Below are 15,423 nucleotides of genomic sequence, written 5' to 3' on the forward strand. Positions count from 1 at the left end.
AGATGCTGATAAAAATCTAACAATTCTTGTTCAGACTCTTGTTCCTAACCAGAAAATGGAAAAGTTTTGTTTTATTCATGTCTTTTTTGTTTTATTATTATTATTACAGTTGTATTTAAAAATGCACTATGAAAAAAATCCCCTCCTCTTGAGCAACAACTTTTGGTATGATCTTCTTGGTATCAATTAATTTTCATGGAATAGTAAAGGGCATGTAAGCACACTTGTTGTTTCCTCTAGCCGTCAAGGTTATACATTAACTTCTTTGATTTGTGCTGCAAAGAAATTCTTTAAATGCATAAATGCATGAATGCATAAATCCTCCACGCTATACAACATCGACACACCATTCAGTATGTTATCAGTGCCAGCTGGTCTGGTCGGTGGTGTTTGCTTGTAGTTAGGTAGCCTGAGGCTTGGACCATAAAACCATTATGCGTCTTTCATTTATAAAATCAACACAAAAGTGCATTTTTTCCAATGTAAAATGCTCATTTAAGCCTCATTAATGAATAGGCTACATTTTGTAAATTGGAGGAATAACTTTGATACTATGTATGATGGAGTCCATACAGGAGCAGATTGATTGGGCTCATGTTTAGGCAAACTCTGAAGGGTTTACAGCTGTCTCTTTGGAGGGCCTTTACAGTGTGTATGCTTTGGCAGGCTCAGTTGCTTAGCCTAGTGGCACTTTGCCAGAGTAAGCAACTCCCTGAGAGAGAAGAGGGAGAGAGAGAAAGAGAAAATCTCTGGTGACCTCCTTGTTATGTTTGTATACAGTACAGGTCACCCTGCTTAAGGCTGTTAGCATAGTGTAGCTACTTTACCATGTGTTCACAAATGTCAAATCTCAATTATGTGGCCTCATAAAACACCTTGGATTCAAAGGGGAGAAAACACCAGCTTCCTTTTGGCAAATAAGTTTGTGAGTGATTGTGGCAGACATTGTTTATGCTCTGGGTGTGTCAGCATGGGAGACTACCCCAATGACAGACATTTTGAATACCATCATTGTGTAATACTGAAATCTGTGGAGACGGAGTAAAATAAAATGCAACACATTTAGTATGTTCTACAAAGTGCTAACATACAGCTGGAGTGGTGAAAGATATGAAAACGAACACGTAAGAATTGCACCTTAAAGCAACAGTTAGGCAGGATTGGCAGAATAACAACAGATTTACAGGGACGAGCAAGAGGAGGACTACAGGAGCCTGGTGGAGGACTTTGTGCATTGGTACAAACTCAATCACCTTCAACTCAACACTTCAAAGACCAAGGAGATGGTGGTGGATTTTCGCAGGTCTAAGCCCGCTCTGCTACCAGTCTCCATTGATGGGGTCAATGTGGAGGTGGTAAGCACCTACAAGTATCTAGGTCTCCACCTAGACAATAAACTGGACTGGTCAGCCAACACTGATGCACTCTACAAGAAAGGACAGAGCAGGCTGTACTTCCTGAGGAGGCTGCGGTCCTTCAATGTGTGCAGCAAGCTCCTCAGGATGTTCTACCAGTCTGTTGTGGCCAGCGCCCTCTTCTATGCAGTGGTATGCTGGGGAGGAAGCACGAAGAAGAAGGATGCTGGGCGACTTGACAGGCTGGTAAGGAAGGCTGGCTCTGTAGTGGGAGCTGAACTGGAGTGCATCACTTCAATATCTGACAAAAGGACCCTAAACAAACTGATCAACATCTTGGACAATGAATGTCATCCACTCTACAGCACTATCAAAAAGCAAAAGAGCTTGATCAGCTGGAGACTTCGCTCACTGCCATGCACAACTATGGCTGAGGAAGTCATTTGTCCCCAGGGCCATTGAACTTTTCAATGCCTCACTAAAGGGAAGAGGAGAGATAGACTTCTCTGCTTAGTCTGTCTGCCTCTCCACCCTCTCCATGTGAGTACTGACTGCCCACTACTGCTTTACTACTGTTTTACTACTGTTTTACTATTGTACACAGCCTAATGTTTTCACTACTGTTTTACTGCTAGACTGTTTTTCATGCTATATTAGCACACATGATCAATGGCTGCGGTCAGGCTTCTGCTACAATACTGAATGAATGAATGGCTATAACCTCAACCTGTTCTTGCACTGACATAGTTTTTTATTTTACCTTGTCTACATTATACTTTACTCTCCTATTTGTCCATATTATTTATGCTGGTCTCTAGATCTTATTCTTGCACTGTTGCACTGTTGGACTAATGTTGGACTACTTTTTGCACCTTCACCATGACACTCACTCTCTTGAGCACCTTGCGATGCACACATAACTAAAGGACTATGGTTGGACTACTTTTTGCACCTTCATCATGACACTCACTCCCCTTACCAGTCCCGGCCTTGTCACTACAAGCGTCTTATGCTTGATCACCCTCAAGCACATTGGACTTTCTAAATTTAATTTATATATTTAGTATTTAGCTTTGTTAGTTTTCTTTCTTATCTTCTACTGTCTTTATTGTACAGTGGAGTTTAGTTAATACCTCCATCATCAAGTTTGCAGATGACACAGTGATCTTGGGCCTGATTAGTAACAACAATGAACAGTTCTACTTGGATCAGGTTGATGAGGTGGCACAGTGGTGTCAATCTAACAGCTTGACACTGAATATCAATAAAACCAAGGAAATGGTAGTGGATTACAGAAGGCAGCAGCAGAACTACAGTTACACCCCACTAATGATCAGCGGGCAACCTGTAGAGAGAGTCACAAGTTTTAAATACCTTGGTGTCCACATTACTGAAGACTTAACATGGACTGTTAACACTCAATATGTTCTGAAGAAGTCCAGACAACGACTCTACTTCCTTCATCAGCTAAGGAAATTCAAAGTTTCTACATCCATCATGAAGGCCTTCTACACTTCAGCGGTTGAGAGTGTTCTAACTGGTAGCATCATCACCTGGTATGGGAACTCCACAGTTAGAGATTGTAGTACTCTGCAGAGAGTAGTGCGCTCAGCTGAACGTACTATAAGAACTCAACTCCCTGCTCTACAAGATATCTATTCCAGAAGAGTACTCCTAAGAGCCCAAAAGATTCTGAAGGACTCTTCTCATCCTAACAATGGATTATTCCTACCGCTGAAATCCAGAAGACGCCTATGTAGTCACAAAGCCAGAACTGAGAGACTCAGGAGAAGTTTTTATCCCCAGGCCATCCGAACTCTGAACTCACACTATACTGACTTTGCACACATTCACTCCTCAGCACTCTCAAACATTTCCCAACTCTGAACTCACACTATACTGACTTTGCACTCATTCACTCCTCAGCACTCATGACCCCCCCCCCCACACACACACACACCCACACACACCTACAAGACTTTTAGCACTTTTACATCCCTCTCCCTATGCTACAGACCTTTTATTTATTTTCTTATTTCATCACACGTCAAAACACACACACACACACACACACACACACACACACACACATATCTGACTTTCTCCAACTTTTGCACACTTTTTATTTATTATTTTTGATTTCTCCTCCATCTACCCATGTCCTTGATTGCCTAGCCTTTACCTTTAGCCTTGGGTGCTCCTTGTTGGTGCCCCCCACCCAATCCCAATCCTCCCCCACCTTTTTTATGCAGCCCTTGCCACTTAATCTACTAAACCCCTCTTCTACTGCACTTTTTACCCCCCCCCCCCCCCCCATTAATGCACAAATAGGCTGACACCAGACATAATTTCACTGCATTTCTTACTTCCAGTAACTATATGCATGTGACAATAAACTTCCTTGTATCCTTGTATCCTTGTTATATGTTTATACTTATACTTATGTTTACCATTTCTGCTGTAAGTGCATGTTGTGTGTGATGTCTGTATGCTACTGAGACCCTTGAATTTCCCCTTAGGGATCAATAAAGTATCTATCTATCTATCTATCTATCTTATCACAGCACAGTGGGCACCAAGTGAGCAAGCTTGGTATCCGATGGATTTTAATGATAAACATATCTGGAATGTTCATGTAAAATACTGGAATGTCTTTGTCTGGGATGTCTTGTCACTAAGGACAAAGGTGTCTGCTAAATACCTTGACCATCAAGCTGTACAAGCTTATAAAACTCACATATCCTCTCCTCTCATAGCACCACTTACAACAAGTCTTGCTGATGCTAGCACTTACCAGTCGTCTTGAACTGACTCAACTGTTTAAAAACAGCACTCACTGATGCACTTATTCTTACTGTACTCTACCATTTTTAAATTGTCATAAAATTGTTGAGAAAATTTCTTTAAAACTTAACTGTTACCATGATGTTAGTCGCTTTGGTTTAAACATGTGTCAGCCAAATGTAATGTAATAATGTAAAACTGTCATACATTGGTAGCCTGTGTAATAACATGATGTGTTCATGACCATCTTCCTTCAAAATTAATTTGAAGATGTTATATATATGTAGCCAGGGACTACGCCCCCAATTGATTACATGGGCCGGCCCCATAATTTACATCACATGGCGTAAATCACTTCCTCATTTAGCCTAGGCCTTAAATCGCTATAAGTAGCAGCGTTTGGATGTTGGTGTGTTGCTCGGCTCTTTCGGAATATAACCCCCCCCCCCCCCCCCCCCCCCCCCGACTGGTCGAATTGGCACTCAGTTTAGCGTGGATGCAAGGAAGAGCTACCTAATGCCATTGCTTTTTTGCCTTGTATTTTATTTATGATTTCTACAATTTGTTTTTGTTTAAGTGTACTATATCCCGCACACAGACGCGGCTGTCCGGGCTTGCTGATTGTGGGTGATCTGTCTCGTTACGCCTGCATGTTCGTGTACTTTGAGGGGGGGGGGTTTGTGTCTTGGTATCTTGATCATTTTATTGTTTTGTTTGTGACCAACTGTGTTCGTCTCGTAGATACAATTAAGCTGCATCACCCTTAGTGGCTGTATATCGCCACAGCTGGAGATTGGTCGGACCCACTGGTGGTTGGGTAGGCCTACTCTTTTCTCCTCCTTATTGGTTACCTGCATGCGTATAGCGTGTTTGTGTACACTCTTAACTGCGTGTTTGCACCACCCTTTGCTGTGAGTGTGGCTATCCGCGTGTGTGTGACTATTTTTGCACAGGTAAATTAGTGTCTCTTCTGGGTGCTTTTCCTCCCTCCAGTGGCCCACCTGACACACTTTCCGAGCTGGTACATTATGTCTTGCCCCTTTTTACACAAGATGCATACATATTTATATCTGACTGTAAACTGTTGTGATTGTGCTTGATTGTAAACTACCTATTTAGTGAACTCAATAGTGACAAATCTAATAAAATACATATATATTTTACTAACAATTTCCCTTCCAGCAATGGATTTGTTTCCAAAAATATCAATAAAAGTTTGCATGAACTTGAGAATTGGTCTCTGCTCTCTGGCCATTTAAGAACTTGTGTCTAAGGTGTTTATAATTGAGTAGGGTGCATTTCCTAGTCTCCCTCTGGGTGGCGTAGTCAGGTTCCTTTGCATGATTTCGGACTGCTATGGGCCCTGGTCACATATAAAAAAAAAAATATATATATATATACAAAAACGTGCCTAAAATGGCCAAAAACAAGCTTAATATACTTTTAAAGACATTACTGTTTACACTGACTGCGTTGTACACACCCAACAAAGCACTCCAACAACAGCTCACAGTTATATCTGCATCCAAGAATTTGATTATATCTGTCTTTTACATTGTGAGCTAAATGTATGTAAATGTAAAGATTAGCACCATTTCCTCTCTTTACAGTATATTCACTAGTAGAGTGAGTAAAGTACTTTGATAGTAGATCTTTGAAAAGGAACATTATTTATTGCATTCTTTGTGGCAGTGTCATGGTAGCATGACAGTCAGGTGATCATAAGATGTTTTTGAAGTTGTCCTTTTAAAGTGTGATTTACATTCACTGCTGCCATCAGATAAACTCAGAGGGAGAGAGAGTTGTATTAGGCCAGTGCTGGAATGTGGTCCTACAACCGAGTGCCTGTAAAACAACTGTCATGTCAGAAATGTGGCCACACCGAAGCAAAAAATCAGGGGGAATTAAGGGAAAGTTTGCCATAATCACTTTCGAACACTTTTCTGCTTTCAGCAGTAATATGCATTCACTTGGTAATGCTCGTTCAACTGTCATACTGTACATACACCTCATTTAGGTGCAAGCAGGATTGAAACCTCATCTTATGATCTACCATAGAGGAGCAAAGGAGGGAAAAAGATGGCATTTAGCAGTCAGGACCTCAAGGTATCATCACTGAGGTTTTCTTCTCTGAGCAACATTCTAAGGGAAAGTACATTGTTTTGGGCCTGTGATTATTTTAAACATTTGCAAGTGAGTCACCGATAAAAAATTCAACTAATAGAGATAGACATTATGGTGTTTCTTGTAAAACAATTAAAAAGCTATGCTTGGGCTCACCCTCACAACATATTTTGCCCCTGGGGCATTCGAACAGAGGGTGTGTGCAGGGTCAAAAAGGGTAGATAATATAGAGGTGGATTTAAACGGCGGCCAGTTGTCTGGGCCCCGCATAACCTATATAACAGACGGCCAATTTTGCTCCAGAGGGACACCCATTTGGCCAAAGTCTCCCAGCCTGGTACCTCTCCCTTGGCCAACAAAAACACGACCAGGGAGGTAGGGAATGTGGACAGGAAACCAATATTTCACATCTCTCTGAGCTGTAGAGGACCTGGTGAAAGAGAGAGAGAGAGAGAGAGCGAAGCTTGTGGGCACTAGGTCTGTGGTCCCTTTTTTTGCCAGTGCGGTCCTGCACAGGAAACAAGCCACGGGTCTTTCCCACGGGAGGCTCCCCGAGGTCCAGGAGCACTGACCCCCTCGGGTCTCTGGCTCCAGCTAATCTGGGCCCGAGCCCACGTGACTCCGCACTCCCAGGGCTCCTCCGCGGCCACTACAAATCCCCACAGAGGCAGCAACAGCCCAGGCCAGTCCAGCCAGAGGCACTATCAGGCCCCCACTGGATGGCTCCCGTGGGGTGGCCACACAACTGCATGGCAAATAAAGAAACACTGCTGGGGAGATCTCTAACCCAGAGAGGAGACGCTGAAAAATTATTTGGGGGGGGGCTCACAGATTCTGCCCCAGTGTTGAATCGGCCACGGCTTCCACCCGCTGTTATCCTGTTGCTCTTGGCCCTGAACAGAACGGCCTTGTGTCTGGGGAAGGGAAAGAAGATCTAACTGCCATGTCCGTCCAGCTTACAAGCAATGATAACATCTGGCAGTAAATATTGCCACGAGATAATTGAAAATTTCACTCACTTGCTGACACTTTCCCTGCTCTATCCCCCATGCCCCCCCCCCCCAGCTACCATAGCCCTGGGTGCACTTGTGTATTTCTATCAGCAGGGGGCAGCTGCTGAATCCCTCACAAATCAAATCTGACAGAGCACAGACTTGATACAGTTTAGTAGACACATATTTCACAAGCGAAGTTCATCAAGAGGGATTTCTCCTCTGTCTGTACGACGGCATTTATTGTCTTGTCTCTATAAAACTGTTTATGGAGGCAATGGGGAGAATGAAATCCTTGTTCTTAATTCAAGTCATCAACACCTTGTTAAATGGCAAGATGTTTATGGCGTAAGGAGCTGATAAAAAGAGAAAAAAAAAAAACTTCACTTCTGTGCACATGTAGCAAGAAAGTTCAATACATCAGAGGCCAAAAGTGACCTTTCCTATCAGTCTTTGGGGTTCAACTCAGTTTCATGTTTCAAGCTTTTGGAACAAAGGACTAGTTTCCAGGTCCTTATCTACTATCTAGAACGAGAGGGGAACAGCAGGGTCCCAGCAAGGGGAGGGTTTAAGAGTTTCCGAGCACCAGAAAGCCCCTAATCTGACATTTACATATGTGTCAATGATCTAACTTCCCCTTCACTCTTTATAGGGAATTCTACAGAAACTACTGGAGAACAGTAAATTGGCTGCAACTGGTTATGACCGCAGACGCCTCGGCAACAGCAAAGTCACTAGTGTGAAAATGGACATACTAGCGTAGCTTTCACAGCATACTGTGTTTGCGCCTCTATTTGAGACACGCCTCTGATACAGAGAGAAATATGTCGGCCATATGTTTAGTGAAACCACAAATGTGTTTTACACATTACGACATGGGCACAAAGGATGTGTGTGTATCAAGTTTCAGAACATAAGGCCAACGTAATAGACCCAGTTCCATATCCAGAAGAGCAGTGCTGCCGATTGGCCAAAAGGTGGCTCTCTATTTCCAAACCCATTCACTGTGGAGACATCCTTCTACAGTAAAATCACTGTAACATACATAGTTACATTTTAGATGTAGTCATTTATAGTTATAGAAAATTACTAGTCATTGACTATTGAAAAGTATGTGTCATAACAGTATCTTACATTACCTGTCCCGGCCCTGTCACTACAAGCGTCTTATGCTTGATCACCCTCAAGCACATTGGACTTTCTTAATTTAATTTATATAGTGTATTTAGTATTTAGTTTTTGTTAGTTTTCTTATCTTTCTTATCTTGTACTGTCTGTATTGTACAGTGGAGTTTAGTTATATGTTTACACTTATACTTATGTTTATCATTTCTGCTGTAAGTGCATGTTGTGTGTGATGTCTGTATGCTACTGAGACCCTTGAATTTCCCCATGGGGATCAATAAAGTATCTATCTATCTATCTATCTATCTATCTATCTATCTATCTATCTATCTATCTATCATAAACAGAATGTAAAATGTCAGAGACAAACATAGAGAGGATGCTCATCCCTATAATCTGTTTTCTCTATTTTCTTTTTTTACATTGAGCATTCTGATTGTGTGCCTCCGTCTGTTTTGCATTTCCTGTGCATTCCGCTTATTAGTTGTGTGTGCCAACATTCCTGATCTCCTCGTTCCTCCAAGCAGCCATTAGTCTCCCACACCTCTCCGCTGGTCTCCCTCCATCATGAACTGGGGCACTGCCAGCACACTCATGCTTCTCAGACTGTTCCTTTCACTTCTCTCTCATGATAGTCTGCATTGTATTGAGTGGTTTGATGCATTTTTGGCCGTAGGCTGTTCAGTTACCAAAATGGGGGATTGAGGAGGATTTTAGTGTATTTGACATACATAAGAAGGAAGCAGAGGAGGTCAAGGGTTTTGAGAGTAGCCTAGTTTTTTTGAGTGTGCATTCCGCGTCTCTGCTTGTGGCAGAGGAGAGAATGTGATGAAAGAATTCCTTCCATAAGGAGCGCCCTCAGGGAGAGGTGGGAAAGACCTGACCCCCATTCCCATTGTAATCACATACACACACACACAAACACACACACACACACACACACAAACACACACTCACACACACAAACACACACTCTCTCTCACACACACACACACACACACACACACACACACACACACACACACAAACACAAACACACACTCTCTCACACACACACACACACACACACACACACAAACACACTCTCTCTCTCTCACACACACACACACACACACACACACACACACACACAAACACACACTCTCTCTCACACACACACACACACACACACACAAACACACACTCTCTCTCACACACACACACACACACACACACACACATACACCTACTGCCCCTCTTCCCTGCAGCTGTCTCTCACACACACTCTTGAGGCACATGCGCCTCTGAAGTTTATTTGTTTGCCCACCTAAAGTGATTCTGACTTCCCTGTTTGGTTGTTTCGTTTGAGCACCCTTGGCAGGAGAGTCCCTAGCACCCACCTGTTTACGGTATTAATTAACGGGCAAGCGATAAGCTCAAATGGAACTGACGTCATCCCCCGGTGTCAGGACATCATAAACGTACTGGGGGTCGAGCCGTAAACGCACTCCTACTCTGCAAGCATTTAAGGGACTGCCCTGTTCACCCCGGGTCACTGGCGTCATTGCGTAAACCCACGGCCAGCCATGTTGAGGAGGTTTTACTGTTGAAGGGCTTTGCAGCTGAGTGTTTGGCCAGACAAGATGCGGCTTCACACAAGTATGCAAGTCCTCTGAGACAAGTGAAATGAAAATACGACAAAAAGATAAAAATCTTTGGTAAACACAAGATACCTCTAATCTCACCACAGAGTATTTACAATGTCTGTTAGACAATAGAGGGGAGAAATGGGTGGGCAATTCCCCGTGCCATATCAGCTTTTAGAGTTTTGTAATCTCGGCATAATGAGACATCCATGACGATGTTAACGCCACAGGAAACAAACCAAAAGTATGCTATCACTTGTTTGGCCCTCCAGAATTTATGGCCTCAAGAGTCAGGATGCATAAAGCAGAAAAGCCTAGAGAGCTAAGAGATGGAAAGAGAGAAAGGGAGAGAAAGAGAAGCTTAGGAAAAGTGAGCAAAAAAAGTGTGTGTGTGTGTGTGTGTGTGTGAGTATGTGTCTGTGTGTGTGTATGTGTCTGTGTGTGTGTGTCTGTGTGTGTGCTTGTGTGCGTGTGTGAGTGTTGGAGAGAGTAAGAGAGACACTTCTTTTTGTTTTGTTACGCATGATGAAACACATGATCATCAAGTACCTGTCTGTTGTACGCTGAAAAGACACTAATTTGTCTAAAAAACAAAAATGTAGTCAAAGGAAAAAACTTGTGATTAATGGGGGCTCTGTTCCTTTCCATAAAAAGCACTGTGAACCTTTTTCATTTAGGTTCGGTCAAACGATTACCCAATCCCTTTAGGCCTGGAGTGGTAATGACCAGAACAATGGTCAGACCACATTAAGGAGAAACATTATGTCGACTGCTGTGGCTGTTGTTTATTCAGCGATAGCACATTTGCCTCACACTTGTCTGACTGTTTTGTTCTCCACTCACACACATGTTGCAACTCGCCTGCTTGTTTAGAAGTCTTTCATTGTCCCCATATGATATCACTGGGGTTTCGTCATTTCGGTTAATTATCATTATTATCGAAGACTATTAATTCTCCTCGTGCTGCATCATATTTTACCAATTTCCTGCGACCGTGAGAACACCCTGGAAATAAAACCCTGAGATGAGACTCAAAGTGGAAACACATGTGGCTAATAAGCACATTGTGGACCTACGCATCGGCGGAGCTGATGTCCGGCGCCAGGGCTAAAGGTGTGTTTGGTGCTCAGCTTCCATGTCATCAGAGCAGATGCTGGGGTCCACTGGTGTTACTGTCGTAGTAAAAGCACCTGAATGCACCTATTCACAAGGCACTGAAATTAGAAGCCACAAGAACTTGTTAGTGTTCCTGTCTAATCTTATTATCACTTCTCACTTTTTAACACTCTCTGAGTAATTTATAACAACTTGGAGCTTTAACACTTTTGGCGCTGGAAGACAAGGGTGTCTTTTTGAAAAGCGTCCAGCTGCTGTTGGTTTGAGTGGAGAGAGTGAGTGTGTGAAACAGTGTGAGCGAGAATATGAAACAGTTCTGAATTCACAATGAGACATGACATAACTGAAACTTTATGTGCTGGCCAGGAGCCCGCCAGTACCAGGAGCAGCCCTACACGTGAGGACGCCAGCCACCAGATCTCCTCTTTCCCTTCGGAATAAACCGGAGTTGCAACCACCTTCTGTAAGGGGCGTTAATTGGCTCCGAAATTAGATTAATTCAAACCAGACACTTACTCCCCTCAGGAGTTTCACTGACAATGCCACTCAGAACTTAACTGGAGAGAAGCCCACATTTATCATTTTCATTCATCCATTTCACTCCATTCTGCACCCCTCCCAGAAACAAACTCCATAAGACACTGAAACAAGAGGAAGGAGAGTAGAGGAACATCCTGCTGCATGCTGCAAGCCTCTGACCTAAAATCTCACCTCCACACCCACAAACCCCGACCACTCCACCACCACCACCATCAGCACCACCCTCTCCATTCACCGGGGCAGTGCTTATGCTATCTCCAGAACTTGACTGATCCAGGGGGGAAGGAATGTACCACCCCTCAAACACCCCCGCCAGAGGAACAGTGGAAGATCTAAATCACATGATCGGGATGGGGGAGAGAGAAAGCTAAATGAAGACACACTGTCTGGAGGAGAGGGCAGCAGAAAAGCATAGGGGGGTACTTCTGCTCCGCAACTCCGGCGAGGTAGCCCGGGTTTCAGGCATCAGTCTTCCGAGGTATGAGCTGTGGGGGTCTTCACCTACAACTCTGTCTGGAGTGAAAGCTAAGGCCAGGCCTTTGGTTGGCTTACAGTAAGCAAATGCTGAACAGTCACTTCATCCATCTCTGTCTTCATCCATTTTTTTTGTTTTCAAGGAGAAAGAACAGTCTTCCAGCAGACAGATGCAGAGGTCTGGTCCTGTGATGGCCATTCACATGTTATCTGTTATACTTTTTCCTGTCTTCCTCTGATCTATTATTCCATCAAAGGGGGTTATAGGACGATTCTAAGGGCCCAGCACTGACAGGGGGCCCCCAGAGAGCCCCCCAAATAATGCTATATATTATCGGGGGGCCCAAAATTATTATCTGTCATCGGGTCCAAATTATCTAGCAGCGCTCCTGCATCCAAGTATGTAGTATAAGTATAAGTATATATACTTTTTTTATCCCGTGAGGGAAATTTGGTCTCTGCATTTAACCCAATCGGTGAATTAGTGAAACACAAACAGCACACAGTGAACACACAGTGAGGTGAAGCACACACTAATCCCAGCGCAGTGAGCTGCCTGCTACAACGGCGGCGCTCGGGGAGCAGTGAGGGGTTAGGTGCCTTGCTCAAGGACACTTCAGCCGCGGCCCACTGGTCGGGGCTTGAAACAGCAACCCTCCGGTTACAAGTCCAGAGTGCTAACCAGTGGGCCACTGGGAGTGGGAGTATAACATAGTCTCAGGAATAAATATTGACTCCTGTTCTCACCCATCACTGTGGACATGAACATCCAGCAGCTGGGCACGCTCAAGTGCCCCTTCCCCACCACACGCCACACCAAGCCACCACAGAGGTCGAGGTGACACCCCGCTGCCGAGGCCATCTGACAGGATTACACTTGTTAATGCTCGCCAAGCGCAACAAGTCCTGGAGGCGAGGTGCTGGGGAGAGGGTGCGCCTCTCGTGTCCCACCTCTCGTGTCCCACCTCAAAACCTCAAATCCTCCCTCACACCCTGCCACTCGCTACTCAGAGACACACGGAGAGAGAGAGAGCGAGAGAGAGAGAGAGAGAGAGAGAGACCTGATGAGTTTTCCACACATTGTTCCACTGTCACTGTTTTTTTCCCTTCAATGAAAAAAGTTTGTCTCTTGTCTTCTTTTATTGCTGGCTTGGCCGAGCTCGCCGGGCAGATGAGATGTTTGTCTGTAGGTGTTTGTCATCGTGGTTACGCATACTGTGCCACTTCCTGCTCCTGCTGTCAGGGACACAGGCAAACACAGCTGGCCACCTGATGCACTCAACCCAAACTGACCTTACGGCTGTGACCACAGAGAGAGAGGAAGATCCTCTTGACACTTCCCAACCAGGGACTGTGTGTTTGTGTGTATGTCTGTGTGTGTATGTGTATATGTGTGTGTGTGTCTGTGTGTGTGTGTGTGTGTGAGAGAGAGATGAGATGTGTGAAAATCAACTGAGCCGATAAAGCTATCAGATCCTCAGTGTGACATATCTCTGGTATCACTGCGTGCACTGCTGTGCTTTGGTACTTATCCTCTCATTCCACCACTGTTGGTTTGTATATAACTCCTGGGTGGTCCAATGATGTATCCTCACGTGCTCCATAAAATCCAGAGTCATGAACCATAAACAAAAGTACTTCTGGAGATTGACCAGAAATGGACTCAGATAAGATAATTAAACTATTGCATGAAAACATACAAGATCTCCCTCTTTTATTCTTTGTGTGCTTGACCTATATTTACCTCCAGCTCCAAACAATCGCATCACATCCACACACTTCTGGGAACACCGCGAAAACAGCTGCAGGAAGTGTCCTAGACACTGGATGCAGGTAGGGTGTTCTGGAATGAAGCATCTTAACGTCTGTTGTTTAAACCCCTTAATGATCATCCAGGCTGTCCATCCATTTGTCAAAGGTACACCTGCTTTACTTGAGGTTCACACTCGTAAAAAAGTGTGCACCACATTAGCTTTGACTGGAATTGTGGTCTCGCTGGTTTTTAGAGCACTTAGAAAACTTTGAGAACAGTCTTTGATTTTTTTAAAGAGACATGTAAAACAAATAATAGGACAAAATAAGGGCAGGTTGATAGACTTATAAACATATGCATCATTCCAGGTCAATCTTCTCAGCTGTTAGCCCCAGTTTATATGGGTCTGGTCTCAGAGCTTCACATCAAAGTTATGCATATCTCACAAGGATATTATTGACTAGTGTAATTGTTTTCTATAAAACTTCGCAAATATTCATGATGTGGGCCTTCAATCATTTATTTATCATGCAAGATTAGACTTTATGTTCACAATTCATGGAGTTTATTGTTCATTCTGATCCCTGGACCATAGATGCTATCAGTCTATCAGAATGGCCGTGGATTATGGTACCATCCCCATGCCCCCTGTGCCTGGTAATTGTGACCTGGTTGCTGTCCATGCGGGTGACTGCTCTTGACTGGGAGACTCTCAATGTAAATAATTAGAGGTGGAGTGGGCGAGATGAAGCCCTGCTGTGCAAATAATCAGAGCTCACGCTGGAGTGCTGGCACCGGCCCGGGCTTTATTATTGCTCATGGAGACGGCAGTGAGGCGGCGAGATGAGATGACCGCTCCAGAACATAGCCGGCCGAGCCGAGCAGCGGCTTCATTTCCCAGCTGCCCCTCCATCTTCTTCTGCTGACTCCAGCAGGCAGACAGGAAGACGCAGCCATTCAGAAGCCAAACTTGATAACCGGACAGACAACCCTTTAAAATTTGGAACACTCCCTGCAGATAGTTGTACATTCACCAGCACTAGGTCTCAATATGCAGAATCCAAGGAGGTTAAGTTATAAAGTGAATGTTATTAACATGGTACTTTCTTTGTAACACATAATAGGTGGTTGTTAAGTGAAATCTATAAAAAAAAAAAAAATAGCCAGGCCTCCAAGAGTAATTGTCTGGTGATGAGGGATTGGAAAACTAATGTGAACCGTAATGGCTCTTAAGTCCACCACTCCGGCCCTTCTCCCAAACATCTGTGTCCCCATGAGGTTTCCATTTGGAGCCTGGGCCCCCGAGAGGTCAGCATAAACAGATAGAGATGGAGTCCTTGTGGGCCAGAGTGCAAGGTCAATGTCATGGTCCGGAACGGCCCCCGTCTCCATCACGTCAAAACAGAGGCACACCATTCCCTGCGCATTTCATTGAAACGGAGAGCTGTGCACACACCTCAAGGCTTTTGTTGAAACCCGAGCTTAATTCTTACTCACTCCTCTCACTCACAACCAACCAGCTTCCCAGCTCCCTG

The sequence above is a fragment of the Alosa sapidissima genome, chromosome 12, assembly GCF_018492685.1.
Source record: "Alosa sapidissima isolate fAloSap1 chromosome 12, fAloSap1.pri, whole genome shotgun sequence".
NCBI classification, from domain to species: domain Eukaryota; kingdom Metazoa; phylum Chordata; class Actinopteri; order Clupeiformes; family Clupeidae; genus Alosa; species Alosa sapidissima.